This window comes from Macrobrachium nipponense, chromosome 10, assembly GCF_015104395.2.
Source record: "Macrobrachium nipponense isolate FS-2020 chromosome 10, ASM1510439v2, whole genome shotgun sequence".
NCBI classification, from domain to species: Eukaryota; Metazoa; Arthropoda; class Malacostraca; order Decapoda; family Palaemonidae; genus Macrobrachium; species Macrobrachium nipponense.
Window position 1 is genome coordinate 69,731,467 of NC_087204.1, and position 15,588 is coordinate 69,747,054.

General features: G+C 49.0%; 1 long non-coding RNA gene across 1 annotated transcript in view; it reads right to left on the reverse strand.

The window, feature by feature from the left end:
* The window catches only part of LOC135224170 (uncharacterized), a 124,189-nt gene extending 122,008 nt beyond the window's left edge, over positions 1–2,181 (reverse strand). The window contains exon 1 of the long non-coding RNA XR_010316664.1: positions 2,053–2,181. This is a non-coding gene — a long non-coding RNA (uncharacterized LOC135224170). The remainder of the gene's footprint in view (positions 1–2,052) is intronic.
* Positions 2,182–15,588: the final 13,407 nt, after the last annotated feature.

The following is a 15,588-nucleotide window of genomic DNA, read 5'->3' on the forward strand; positions in this document are numbered from 1 at the left end:
TCACAGAAGACCACAACACTCTGAAAGTGCTAGAAATTCCAAGGAATTCAAGTGCTTAGCGAGTCCCCAAATTTCCTCAAATGATAATCAGGGAGGGGCCCCTCCTCGACTCCTGTAGATATCAAGGAGGAACAGGCATAAAAACCAGTCCTAAATGTGAGCATTTAAGACTGGATTGAGAGTACAATTCAACAGGATATGCACTCAAGGCTCCCAAAACGCAAGAACCCATGGGAGACTGTCAATTGAAATCTGTCCAAAGGATACAAAAACCCAGGGAAATTTAGTCTCCAGATGTTTGAATCCTCAACCAAAATGGACGTACATCCGTTGGGAACCGAAGATCCTTCCAGGAACGTAGTTCCCTGCTGCTGAATCCTATGGAGAGCACTCTGCAGGATCCCTCCTATTCACCTCGCCCCTCCTGGTGTAGCCTTAGGAAGCAGAGGGAATAGGTGAGGAATATTGTACGCCCTCGCTCGCCTTGCTAGCAGAATTAGCAGAAGCGAGTTGCGGGCAGCTATCAACCTGCAGCGATGGCCGCAATGAAAGTCTAGGAGAGCGTTTTTGCCCAGGAGAAACACTTTCCCGAGGAGGTTTACAAAACTCTCACACGGCAGGAGAAACGTTTGCTGCCACAGACTGGTCGGTCACGTGAATGTGACTGTGATCTGAGGGAAGGTAAGCATGCACCTGACTGACGAGGGCCAGTATCGTCTTCTAAGGTGTCCAAGTCCTCATTGAGGCCGAAACCTCTTAAGAGGACTGAACAGTCATGTCAACCCTTGTGTACCGAGCAATCACCAGCAAGGCATGAGTCACCTGAGCGACTCATTCTTCCACTCTGTGTCTGAGTCGTGACGGGGAGGTGGCCTCCCAGCAATACAATCGACTCTGGATGCACCGCGAATCCCGTAGAATTTACGCGCACTCGGGGAATCTTGCAAACGAGCACCTGATGTGGAACTAGTCTTAGGGCAGAACCTCTAGGACTAGCAGCAGAAATGCAAACCGAAGTCTGCGCTTCTACGGCTCCCGACACGCTAGACCCTGGGGATGTGTGATGGTCCTGTTCCCGAAGGAACAGGTGAGCCAGCAGAAGACCCAACTGCCTCCTGAGTTTGAGGAGGCAGACCCTTAGAAATCCCATGGCAAGACTTCTGGGGGGGGGGGGGGGCGGGGGGGGGGGGGGGGGGGGGGGGGGGGGGGAGATTACCTTTTCCATCTTTGGCAGGGAGCCTTATTTAGTTGAAGGGGTGGAGGTTGCACAAAAATATGATGATTACGATGAGGAATTAATGACACCTGATGAGCTCTTCCTCCTCGACTTCTCCAGGTTCTGCAAGGCTTCTTCTACAAGATGAGGCACATTTACCAGCATACGTAGAGTCAACAATCACAGGGCAGCTGGCATTCTCAAGTGATGAAACTCCACAATAACAGTGGCAAATGAATATGATCTCCAGCAGGGGAACAGAACACACACTTGAGGACCAATCTCGCAGCATGCTACGAGTTACAGGTACAATTCCAAGGTTAGGATAGTCAACACAAAGAGATATCCAACCATCTATTGCTGTAATTAATTATCACCACTATTAGCCTGTAAAAGAAAGAAAATATGATTAAAAAAAAAATAGGATACTCCACTCGCATCCAAGGGTACCACCCTCCAAAATGAGAGGAGATCCCACAAACACCAACACCACACTCCCCCTCCTCTATCTTCGTCTGATAAGGTAGCAAAAGAACGTAAGAGATGAGGCAATACCAGAGAAATACAAAGGACAAACCTCAAAAGTTCCCCTATTTTAATTTTTCCAAAAGCTAATGAAATTTTGTATGAATACATTTGTCCTTGCCCTGACGTTAAAGGAAAAATATGTAATAAGGGTATTGGCACACCCTTGCTGCAGACCCTTAACACAAACCAGAGAGGCGGCTAGGAAGGCTATTACAAAAAGTGGGTTTGAATATTATTTCAATCAATTCATTATTAACATCACAGTATATACTACATATTCTTTCAAAATAACAAAATAAAAATTCCACCTTGAAAACCTTGATTAATGGCTAATCAGCAAGAGCTCAAACACGTCTTCATCGGAAGATGGCTGAAAGCAAAGTGGAGTGTTTACATCCGGGCAGGCGGACCTACTGGACAGTAGTTATTGCTTAACCACCTTGTTCATGAATTTAACAGCCGTATTCCAGCCTATGCTGAAAGTAATTCCTTTTGTAAAGGACCAAGGGTTTGTATATCGTGCAGGAACAAAGTTATATTTTGTGGGGATTTTTTATGCCATTGTATAGAATAAGTAACCAGCTGTAAAATGAAATGACAATTTGTCCAAAATTGCATTTTTCCTAACTATACAAACCTGAGGTCCTTTTACAATAGGAAGGTACTAGCGGCAGCTGGATTAGGTCGTAAGCTTTCGAACAAGGGGGGTTCGGTAGTTAAACTGCTTGTCCAGAGGCAGCGCGCGCCCGCGACTGGGAGGTAAACAAATCACTTTTGCTTTTGGCCCAAGCAAAAAACTGCAGAGTGAGGGGTGGCATGAGGTGGGGCTATGTGTAAAAGGACCTCAGGTTTGTATAGTTAGGAAAAATGCAATTTTGGACAAATTGTCATTTGTTCCGACACGGCATACACACCTTCGGTCCTTTACAATAGGAAGGATCACTTCTTGGTGGGTGGAATCTGAGTCTTTTGTGAACAGACTGGTGTTCGCCCAACCTTGGAAGCCTCCCTGGTCGTAAGAGCGAGGGAGGGATCCAAGCCTCTGTCCGATTGATCGGGGTGTGCACCGCAGGATCAATGGTCAGACCTCTGGGACGAGTACTAAGAGAGAGGCAAGCGTATCTCTTCGTACCAGCAATGTAAGAACTTGTTCCTGTACAGGAGCAAGATAAAGTCATGGTTTTGACTCTTGTAGGCATCCACTTCCCCCCCTTGTAGAAGGAAGTGGTGGATATTCTGCTCCTATCCCTAGTGAAAGGGATAGGATGGGGCTCTGTCATATAGCTCACCGGCATCTCGTCCTTATCCAGCAGGGTGATGACCGTATCCCTCTACCCACAGGTAGAGGGGTAGAAAAAGATAGAAAGAGAAGCCAGTCACTTTCTCATTTACTATCTATTCATACAGTCACACCAGGACTCGATGCTGTTCAGCCTGCTAGGGTCTGGGTTAGCTAGACGACGTGTTGAGCAGCCACCACGGGTCCTAAGGAAACCGATCCAAGGACCTGTGGGCAATATCCAAAAGGTATAAGGAAGGTGCCGGTGGTCTGGTTGTACCAGACCCTGCCTTCCATTACCTGCGCCACGGAGAAGTTCTTACGAAACGCCAACGAAAGAAGGGCCAATACTTCTGACTTCGTGAGCTCTCGGACGGGACGTACGGATGTCGTCACTACCATCAGCCTCATACGCCCTCCTGATGACCTCACGCAGCCAGGACGAAAGAGTGTTCTTTGATACTTCTTTCTTGGTGACCCCGGTGCTAACGAAGAGGCGTCGACACTCAGGCCCGAGGTGTCGAGTTCTCTTCAGATAGCGCCGTAGCGTCCTCTCCCCCAGGACAAAGCAGCAATCTCATCCGCCATCATTATCGGCATGAAGTTCCCGTACTCTCTTCGCCGATTGCCAGGTCCAGCAAGAAGAGGGGCTTGTGAGTTCCCTGGGTGGGCAAGACTTTCGAAGCTCCTCCTAAGTAAGGAGATCTCGAACGAGTTCGAGATGTCCAATCCCGTCAGTTTCAGGACGAGCGTCAAGGCGGCTCTGTATCCTTTGACTGTGGGAACTGAGAGGAGCTTCTCTCGCGACGAAAAACGAGGAAATCCGCTACCTGCTGACAAGAGTGGCTCTGAGAGGAGGAATTAGGCCCCGTCTACGACACCCAAACCACAGAAGACGGCCCGGACTTCCCCTGGGTACACAGCTGCAGCCGGACTGACGGACCGTTTCCAGCCATCTCTGTGTTGCTGCGATACGAAAAAAGCCTCTCGTTCGCAAGAGATGTTGGATAACAGCCAGCCGTGAAGACGTAGGGACTGGACTGCTCGGTGGTACCGCTCGACGTGGGCTGGGGGCTGGGCGAGAAGGTTGTGCCAAGGGGGAATCTCTCTCGGTTTCTCTTGCGAGAAGAGCCAGCAGGTCCGGATATCCAAATGGCCTGTGGCCATTTGGGAGCCATCAGGATCATCCTGAGATTCGGGGTGACCAGTGCTCGACTGATCACCTTGCGAATCAGGGTGAACGGGGAAAGGCATAGGCGAAAAGGTTGTCCCCACGGGCGTTGAAGAGCCTCCTGCAGCTGCCCATGGGTCCGGCACGGCCGGGAAGAACACCTGGAGCTTCCTGTTGTGCCGGGTGGCGAACAGATCCTCGACTGGTCGCCCCCACAGGTCGAAGAGCCTTTCCGCCACGTCCTGGTGTATGAGACCATTCGGTCCCTATCCCTTGATACCGACGGCTGAGACGTGTCTGCTACTACATTCCTTCCCTGGAATGTAGCGTGCCGACAGCTCTATTGAGTGTGCCTACGGCCCACTCGTGCACCTGCCGAGTCAACTGGTACAACGGGAGAGACACTAGGCCCCCCCTGTTTGTTGACGTAAGCCACCACCGTGGTGTTGTCGCACATCAACACCACTGAGTGGTCCCATCAAGCGGTCCCTGGAATCTTTGGAGAGCGAGGAACGCTGCTTGAGTTTCAGTACATTGATGTGAAGGTGCTTGTCGTTCTCGTACCACACTCCTGAAGTCAGCAACTCCTCCAGGTGTGCGCCCCATCCCTCGGTCGATGCGTCTGAGAGCAGCTGCATGTCCGGGGGGAGAGTGCGCAGAGGCACTCCTCTTAAGAGGTTCCTATCGTCCAGCCACCAGGCTAGGTCTGCCTCACCTCCTGTGTCAGTGACAATGGAAAGCTTGGGGGATCGTCGCCTGTGACCAACTCTCCTTTAGTCTCCCTGAAGAGACCGCAGGTGAAGACGCCCGTTAGGGACTGCCTTCCCGAGTGACGACAGGTGTCCGATCACGACTTGCCATCGCTGAGCTACCCGTTCCTGCCGAGACAGGAACTGGTTGGCTGCCTCCCTGAATTTGCTAATCCGCGAGTCTGCGGGGAAGACTCGCCCTGCTACCGTGTCGATCAGCATACCCAGGTACTTCATCCTCTGCTTGGGCTCGAGATCGGACTTTTCGAAGTTCACAACGATCCCCAGATCGCGACAGAACTCGAGCAGTCGATCCCTGTCCTGTAGCAACTGCGAGCGGGAGCTCGCCAGGACTAAACCAATCGTCGAGATACCCCATCAGACGTATCCCGTGCGAATGGGCCCAAGCAGACACCAGAGTGAACACTCGCGTGAACACCTGTGGGGCGGTTTGAGAGACCGAAGCAGAGTGGCCCTGAACTGGTACACCGTCCCGTCGAGGGATGAAGCGGAGGTACTTTCTGGAGGACTGATGAATGGGTATTTGGAAATACGCATCCTTCAAGTCCACTGAAAGCATGAAATCGTTCTCCCTGATAGAGTCGAGCACTGAACGTGCCGTCTCCATCGTGAACCGGGTCTGGCGAACAAACCGGTTCAGGGGAGAGAGATCTATCACCGGGCGCCAGCCTCCCGTAGACTTTCCACCAGGAAGAGTCGACTGTAAAAGCCCCCCGTGACTGATCCGTGACGATTTCTACAGCTCCCTTGCTCAGCATGGTCTTGATCTCCTGTCTCAATGCTACGTCCTTCGATGCCCCTGGAACGTACGCCTGCTGTTGGACCGGGTTGGAGGTGAGGGGGTGACCGAGATTCGAAGGGTAATAGATCTCCCTCCCGAAGGACATCTACAATCCAGGTCTCGGCGCCGTAGCGCTGCCAAGTTGCCCAATGGCTGGCCAGGCACCCCCCCACTTCCGGCAGCAGGTGAGGGGGAACGCCGTCCCTAGCGTTTCCCCCCTTTCTTCGACTTCGACCTCCAGAGCCTCCACGGGAGGAGGAGGGCTGGGAGGAGGCTGGTTACGGCTCCCCTTGCTAGAAGTCGAAGAAGACAGAGTCATTCCCCGGGGCTTCGACGCAGCTACCGTCTTAGGCCACCGCGGAAGCGCTAGCCGAGCCGTTAGACTTGGCCGCAGTCCAAGGCTACCCGAGGCCTTCGAGACTGCCTGGTGAAACCAGACGGTCCACTGTCGTCAGTGCGCCGTCTGTCCACCGCAGCGTCCACCATCTCTCCTGGGAAGAGAGACGTGGAACTCCGTAAAGGTCCGTTACGAAAGTCCCAACGCCGCTTCACGCACCCGGCCGCCCTGGAAAACAAATCCCGAGTAAGGACAGCGTCCCTTCGTCGGAGAACCACGGTTGGCCCACAGGTTCACCGTCTGGTGGGCAAGGAAGGAGATGGCTCCTCCCCCAGACTGGCAAAAGTCTCCTGAAGGCCGAGTCATCTTCGGGAGAAATTCCCCCGGAGTTGGCTGCGACCTTAGATACTGTGAGGACCCAGATCTAGCCAGGAGACGGCCTGGAAAGCTGCCATGGCGGTAGCTTCCAGGCCGAATGTCTCTTGCTGCGAGAAACCACAGGTTCTCGGACAGGAGCTGCTGCAGAGACACACCCGAAGTCAGCCTGGCTAACTCCGGGTTCACCTGTTTGGGCGGCATCGGGTCTTCAGATGGCACGTAAAAAACGCCGCTGTCGCAGCAGAGGAGGTGGAAGCAGCTTGCCTCGACCTGCCAGACTTGAGCGAGCCGTCTTGTCCGGAGACAAGCGAATTCAACCTGGTCCAGCACTGAGTCCGGAAGCTAAGAACGCGGCAAACCCACCGTCGGTCTGGGTTCCCTCTTCAGGGCCCCAGAACGACTCGAGCCAGGACGTGGGCTCGGATGGTGGGAGCAGCGATCCTTCCGTGAGGTCGTTGTGCTGACGAATCAGCGTAATAACCTCGCAAAGTTCCTCTGGATCTCAGGAGTGACTGCTTCCTGCGGAGTCGGACCGTCCAGTCCCTCAACAGGAGCAACTCCCGAGACCCTCCTCCCTCAAGGAGAGGAACAGCGACAGACCCTCTCGGTCTGCTCCAACCACCTGTGCGTACGACCTGGCTGGTCCGAGAACCGTGCCTGGTACGTACGAGCCGTGGTGGGGTATCCTGAGGGGCGCACCCCTCACGATCACTTCCTCAATACCTCGCCCCTCCCGGTGTAATCCGAGGAGGTTGAAGGGTATGGAAGAGGCAGACCTGACGCTCCCTCCTCGCTCGCTGGCAGAACCAGCGGGCTTGGAAGACTGCAGGCGATCGCCAAACCCGCGGTGGCGATCGAGCTGCAGACCTAGTCGAGCCGTCTCGCTGTGGAGAACGGCTGGACCGAGAACAGCGGCTCCGGTCTCGTGTGTCAGAGGAGCTGGTGCTGGTCGCCGTACCCGATCGCTCTCTGTGAGAGTGACGGTCAGGCGACCGGCGAGCTCCACTGTCACGGTGAGATCGGTGCATATCCTCACGGTGCGTCAGTTCGCTGGTACCAGCCGTGGCTGGTGCCGGCGAACGGGGGGACCTCTTCCCCGCCTCAGCCCGTGGCCGGTCATGGACCGTCACGTCCGCCCGGGTAGCCAGCTGCTCGCCGCGAGAGCGAGAGCTGGTCTGGTGAGAGTCGCGTGAGCGGCTGTCACCAGTCTTCCGCATCCGTGCCGTGAACCTGACGCTGAGCGAACTCAGAGGTCTGGTTCCTGGCTGCACGGTCGCTGGTAAGCGACCGTACACTCGGTACCTCTCGCGAACGAGAGGCCGAGACGGACCCTGCTGCTGTGGCCGAACCACTGACAGCAGTGTGAGGAAGTGCCGGTGTTAGCCGGCACTCCTCTGGTCCCAACCCCGTAGTCTTCTTCCTTGCGGAAGAAGAGACGGGTCCTGCCCCCGAAGGAGCTGGGTGACCAGCGGAAGAACCCCCCGTCTCACCAGAGCGAGACGGGCCCTTAGAAGTTCCCGAAGGAGACTTCTTAGGGGGGGGGAGGCGACCTTCTTCTTCTTCGGCAGGGGAGCCTTAGAAGACGAAGGGGAAGAGGCGGCAGACGACGACGAAGACGAAGAAGACGATGAAGACGACGACGACACCTTCCTCCTCTTCTTCTTCTTCTTCGTCAACCTTCTCAGGACCGACGTCAGATCTGTCATCCAGAGCGGAGCCGGGGCTGCTGCTGCCGAAGCAACAGGGCCCGGACGCACCTGTCCGAACAGATCAGCATCGGGAGCAGCGGCGCCAGGAACAGGAAACAACATCAGCAGTGCAGGCATCACAGGAACGGCAGAAAACCGCAGGAGCAGGTACAGGAACGGCAGCAGTGGTCCACGTCACGTCCGTGGACAGCAGCTGGGCAGGTACGGCAGACTGTGTAGGCGGTCTAGATGGGCGGACCAGCGGCACAGACATCCTAGGTACCGGTGGGAGGTCCAGGGGCGAGCTCTTCGGGCACACGAAGTCCGGTCGCGGCAGCACGGCAAACACAGGCGGCGGCATCACACTCCCCCGAGTTACGGCGACTGGCCCCTGCACCGATGTAGTGGGTGTCACAGAGACCGCGTGCTGGGTGTACACCAGGTGAGGAGGTGAAGCGTAGCCGGGTGTTGTAATGGTCGTGGTGGTGTCGTGCCGTTGCATGGGTGACCGCCACAGAGCCAGCGAGATGTTAGAGCAGCCCCTGGACACTCGGCACGCCCTGCAGCCCAACGATGCCCACACCTGTCCGAGGTCATCCTTCGGCAATCGCACCTGAGGAGGCAAAGTCGGGTGATTAGGGGGAGATCCTCTACCCGTTCGCGCGAAGACGAACGGATAGAGGACCCAGGAGTACAACTCGACGTCAGGGTATCTAGCGCCCTCCTCCACTCGACAAGTCAGGAGAGGAGAAGGACCTAGAAAACCCCCCCCCGAAGGGGAAGCGCGAGACGTGGAAAGTTGAGCGGGCGGCAGGAAAGAAGACGAAGTGTCCGTCACCAAAGGAGTCGCGGGAGAGCTTTCCGACGACTCCTTTGCAGGCCTTCGCTTCCTCCTGCCCTCATACAAAATCCACTGCGCCTCCGACCAATTAATAAACACATTACAAGGCTCGGCTCGGGAGCATTCGCGCCCCCCGACACCGAGCACACAAAAATGAGGGTTTATCTCCGGAAAGAGCGGAACTTCCCGCATTTACGCCCTTCGGTACCCGGGCATAGTCTCCGTGGGGTAGCGAGGCGAGGAGATTCCATCATTAATTAATTGCAGTTCAATTAATATGAAAAGAGAGAAATGATTGTACTTACAATGAATTCTTTCATACACAAACACAACCATATACTCAAGAAAGCAAACGACGAGAAGCGGGCAGAGAGCGTCGAACACACACGGTCCACGTGCTCGCTGTGAGGCCGAAAGCAAAAGTGGTTTGTTTACCTCCCAGTCGCGCGCCAAAAGCGCGCCTGTCGGACAAGCAGTTAACTACCGAACCCCTTGTTCGAAAGCTTACGACCTATCCAGCTGCCGCTAGTACCTTCCTATTGTAAAAGGACCGAAGGTTTGTATGCCGTGTCGGAACAAAACAAATTTAGTGGTCTACCTTGAAAACTGTTGGCGAAGATATGCACCTTTGAACAAATAAACATATAAATATTTTTATGTTTACTGCTCAAGTTACAACCAATAGACGTAATTGTCATGAGAGTCATAAGCAAAAGAGAAACCTTCTACCCACAAGATACAAGTGGTAAGTGATTGAACGTCAAACTGTTGAGGTTTCATTAAGAGAGAAAAGACCCTCTAATATTAAAATTTCAAATATATTTGAATTTAACTTATAAACTGTGAAATTTCAGACCAATGACTTGTGGCTTTCATGATTTATAAATGAAATGGGAATACAATTCCTACATCTATTTGAAATTTGGGCATTAATTTACAAGTCTCTAAATTACACATGATTGTTAATAAACTGTTGAAAATACTATACTCGACTTACTTGTCATCTCCTCTGTAAGAAAGGATAAAATTCATGGTACAGCAGGCCAAAAATGATTAATCCCCTGGTTAGATTACTGCATCCTTTAAATACCATGTACTGTAGTTAACTGAAAAGATAAAATGAAGATTAAATGTGAATGATTATGTGGATTATGTGAATGATTATGTGGATTATGTTACAATTACACTAATGACAGGACTTCACTACTTGAAATACCTATGCAGTGACCTCAGATTATTTGCGTTTGAATATGTTTTGCATTAGAGTATAGTATACTGTTATGTACTTTCAACACAATTAGATAAACTCAAATAATCAAAGCTCCCCCTATAACACTGTGCATGCGCGATGGTACCTACCTATTCCACGATTGCCACCAAACAATAACATCAGTTCTGAGGTTAGCTACCTAATTAGCCTACTACAGTTGACTGCCAAAAAATGTTGGTAAATTCTTGATAAGCCACCAAAATACTATAGAAAAAATAAATTTCCAAGGTAATAGGCTAAATGACCAAGCGGCGACATAGCAACCACCAATCCCTGAATGCAGCCACCTTCCCAAAAAAGTAGTATTTGAGTATCAGTTAGAGTTGTGGCCCATCCAGGCAGCACACTGAGACCTCTACACTCCTCTCGAAGTGGTAAGTGTTTTCTCCTAAATTACGAAATACCTAGTAGCTAATGGCATAATTCAAGCACTCTTTTGAGAAGTGGCCGTGTTCCGAGAGAGGTGGCCGCTATGTTGCCACTCAGTTATTTACCCTACCTCATGTGGAGCAACCTTGTAAGCTAGTTGTACCCTAAGCTTTCTTAGATGCCATGTCCTGTTTGGGTGGCTTCACCTCCCTTGGGCACCCCTACCCCCAAAAGTACGTAACAATATAGCCTAATAGGTAGCCTAGGTAGGTAAACATCGGAGGCAATTGGCTCAACTTCCACTCTGCTAGGGTGGCAACGTGCCACCTAAAGTCTAGTTCCAGTTCGGCAGGTTAGGTTGAAGTAGAAAATCCGTACCCTTGATGGGTTTGTGGGTCTGAACAATTTGATGCACTAGGCTACCAAGCATCCTCAATCAGATGAATGGCTTAGCGTTTTAAATCCTAGATGAGCGGATCTTTCGATGTTAACAGCAGACACGTTTTTCATTTATCCTTTTACGGTGTAATCTACTTATTTGGCCGTGTAATCTACTTATTTGGTTTCGTTTAGCATAATTAGTTACTTTGTAGTCCAGTGGTTCCGTCCTACGAAACAACTCTACATTTCTATATAATTCATATTTACTGCCAGAGTAGTAGTGGGCGGAATACTCCTTTGAAACGGCTCCCTTACTTGTTTGATTCCTCCTTTGTTTGTGTTTGAGTTTCTTCTCTCTGAATTACCATTATTCTTTTAGATATTTTTTCCTATCCACTTCCTCCCTCAGTAAATCTGCAAATAAGAGTATATTAGCTATTAATTCCTCTTTGGTTTTCTGATATAGTTGCTGCACAAAACTATTTTTATATGTTGGCAGTAGAGTAACAAATGTTCTAAATTTTCATTTTTTTTTTTCCTCACAGCACAAACATTTTGTATTCTTCTCCTTTTTATCCTATTTTCCCCCTCAAAGTGAGACCACCTTGACGTGGTGAGGGGACTCTTGAACCCCTGGAATTTGTTCCTTGGGTCTGAGTTTTGGAGTGTGATTTTCCACTTTTTGAAAAATTTCACTGCTTAGGTGAGTCTGAGAAGGATCGTGCCCTGGAAGGGTTTTGCATTCAAAGCTAATTGTGGGAGTTGTGGTGGTTGAGTCGCCACCCAAATTATGGTTTGGACCTAAGAGATAGTGATGGGATTTTCCTATTGCCATTTTGAGGGCGGAACCATCTCCAGGATCAGCCCATCGGAATCCAGGGGGGGTGGGGGGGGGGGGGGCTGGTGTTTGGGGATGGGATTCCTGGCTTCTGTCTGGAAGCCCACCAATACGTTTGGAGTGGGGAGTCAGTCTCCATTAGTTGGGGGCAGAACTCCCAGCAGGTGGATTGGCTTATACCTGGGCCACTGCAAGCATATTGATGCTATCCCGAAGGGGTAGGGAATGGGGTGGACTATTAGAAGTCAACTATCTCTTGTGTCATTGGTGGAGAATGCGAATACCTGACTGATCCACGATACTTTCTTGATAAAACCAAGCAGTTTTGGGTGTGTGTAGGTGAGCCGGTTTGTGTGAGATGGTCTGGTGTGTGCGTGCTTATTATCCTGGGATCGCTTTGTTGGGTTTGACGGTTTGTTGGGATGGGGAGTCTAGGTATTAGGAGCTGCCTGGGTTTCCCTTTCTGATGTGCTGTTGGGGTCTCACAGGGCTCTTAGGTGTTGGGTGCGCACTTTTTGGACTTCTGAATGTGAACTGGCATAATTCTATGGCTTTGAACAATAGTTTTCCCTCCCCTGGATCCGGCGACTTACTGGCACTGGCAATGACTTCTGGCATGAAGATGGATATGAGCTCGGCTATCGGACAGAACCAAACACTGAGACACCAGAGTGTTTAGTAAATCTGGTGGATTTGATCCTAATAGTAGAGTCCTTCATCGTACTAATATAAACTTGTCATTAGATTATGAGTGTACAGTGTAATGAAGCAATTTGGTAAAATGGAAAGTATGAAATTAGTCCTAGAAAAAGACAAGTAGTCATTTTCTGCTTATGTTAAATTTTCCTCGCCCATGGAAGCTAGTGAGGCACAACAAAGACTCCATGGCCACATTCTCAATGATTCGGTTCTAGGCACGAAAGTCTTTTTAGTGAAAAATTTAAATGATGAGTCGCCATTTGATTTTATCCCTAAGCATGAAGAACATGGACCAGCCACATGTACTAGAGGGCTTCCTAATCCTATATGGCATGTTGCTAGCTACAAGGAGGGAGGAAAATTTTTTCATAAAGGCTGCTGAATGTATTGAGAGCAAGGTAGGTTCCATTCCCATCGGAAATATAAAACGTTATGGAAAGAACTTGCTAATAAAAGCTGGTAATGAAACCCAAGCAATTTTGCTATCGAATTTTAAACCTCCTGAAAGTGGAAATATCGAATGTATTGCACTGAAAGGGGTACTATACTCAAAATACCTGCATGTTTTTGAAGAGGAGGAGATTCTCCGTCGATGTCCTCCTTGTGTACCTCACGTAAAAAAAATAGGAGGGGATGCAGCTATCCTTTTAACCTTCTCCAGTTACCTACCTGATACTATCATTGTTGCCCATGAGAGGATGCAGGTTAAAAGATATAAAAAGAAATCCTAAACAGTGTCGCAAATGTTTTGAATATGGCCACATTCAAAACTCGTGTATAAACAAGCTAAGATGTTCTGTGTGCTCTGCGGAGCATGATAATTTTGACGGGTGTGTATCAGTCCAATACTGTTTTCAATGTAAGGGTGATCACTCTCCAAATACTAGGGCTTGCCTCAGATACAGATTTGAAGATGTATTGGCATTGGCTGACAATGAACATATTAGTATTAGCAAAGCAAAACGTGTGATAATGGGGGTAAACAAAAGTGCCAACTCTACCTATGCTTCAGTAATAAAACTTATGAAAAATGCCAGCAATGTAAGGCAACTAATAACTGCACCTGAGAGTAAGCATCACACACCTGATACTCCACCGACTGTAATTAATGAAAATCCCCAATCTGTCCAGAAATGTTCATCTGCTAGTGCCTTGGAGTCCAACACCAAAAGTTGTACTTCAAGAAGTACAGAAAACTCACCTCCCTAAGTCAATACAAAGGTGACTAATATGATAGTTGCAGGCTCACCTCCAAAAAATAGGAAGCCAAAATCAATTAATAATTCTGGAAGCTGTTCCAAAAACACTTCCAACAGGAATAAGCCAAGGGACCAAGCCCAATTAGATAGAGCTAATTCAGAGCCATCAATTGTCACAGCCACAAACAAAAATGAAAACAAAACTATAATTACAACCACCAAGAAGCGCACAAGGAATACATCCCCAAATAATGATGGCTTTAAAATAAAAACCTCAAATGGGTTCAGTGTTTTGGAAGAGATCTCTTCACCTAGAAAAGTGGTTCCAAAAGCAGTTTCAGCCCAAAAACATGTGAGTTCTGATCAGTCTTGCCGCCCTAAGACCAATGAACCTTGTGATTCACAGAATCACAGTATAAATTCTGATCAGAATCATAACCAGAAATATGATCAGCCAAAAACTCTAAATTCCAATTCACATGAAAAGGGATTAAAGAAACAATCACTTATAAAGGAGAACTTTCTTCGCCACACTAAGAACAGTACTTCCCCTCTAAGGAGTGGGAAGTAGCACTTTTTACCACCTTAACATTCATGTTCGATATCCTTCAGTGGAACTGTAAAGGTCTCAGAGCCCGTACAGAAGACCTTAAAGTCTTAATTCGTGAATCCAATCCAGGGATTATATGCCTGCAGGAGACAATGTTAGGTAACTCTCCTTATAATCCTGGACTAAATTATTCAATATTTAACTCCTCTCCCCCAAGTGGTGGTCGGGCCCATAGAGGTGCTGCAATTATTGTTAATAAAGCTCTGCAGTACTCCATCATACAATTAAATACAACTCTACAGGCTGTTGCTATTTCAGTTATCTTGGAAAAGAGGATAACAGTCTGCTCGTTATACCTTCCACCAGATCTTATTTTTAACAATGAAGATATTCAGTCCTTAATTAACCAACTTTCAGCTCCTTTACTTCTCTTAGGAGATTTTAATGCCCACAACCTCCATTGGGGAAGTCGGTTTCTAGACAGTAAAGGGAAACTAATTGAAGACGTTATTGATAGGAATGATGTTATCCAATGTAATAATGGGTCAGTGACCTTCCACAACATTCATGATCATCATTTCTCTGCACTGGACCTTAGTATCTCTTCATCAAGTATCCACCTTGATTTTAGTTGGTCTGTTAACGAAAATTTAAATGGGAGTGAACATTTGAAATACCGAAGTGGAAGGTAGAGGAGGCAGACTGGGATAAATTCAGTATGGGCATCAAACTAGATAGGGAGTTTGAGTCATTTCATTCTCATCTAAGTGCTTATGATTACTTTATTGAATCTACTCTGAAGAGTGCTGAAGGCTCTATTCCAAAAACAAAAGGCAAACCTCGTAGACCTGCAGTTCCCTGGTGGAATAAGACTTGTGGAATTCTGAGGAAAGTTACTAGGAAGTCCTACAGACGTTACAAAACTAGTGGCTCTCCTCAATCTAAATTTAATCTACAAACGTGCTTTAGCCAAACAACGGCGCTTTTATAAGAGAGCCAAAAGAGAAAGTTGGCTTTACTATATTAATGGAATAAACTTAAAGACTCCGCTGAAAGTGGTGTGGCGCAAAATAAGAAAACTGAGTGGGAAATTTGTTGCGTCATCATTACCCTCATCAAAAATAAAGGACACTCACATCACAGAGCCCACCGAAGTTGCCAATGAGCTAGGAAAACACTTTTCTGAAGTTTCCAGTGCCGACAATTATTCTCGAGAATTAAAAAAAATTAGGAATTCTGAAATGATTCTGGAATTCGATTCAGGAAAATCTGAACCATATAACTACAGGTTTT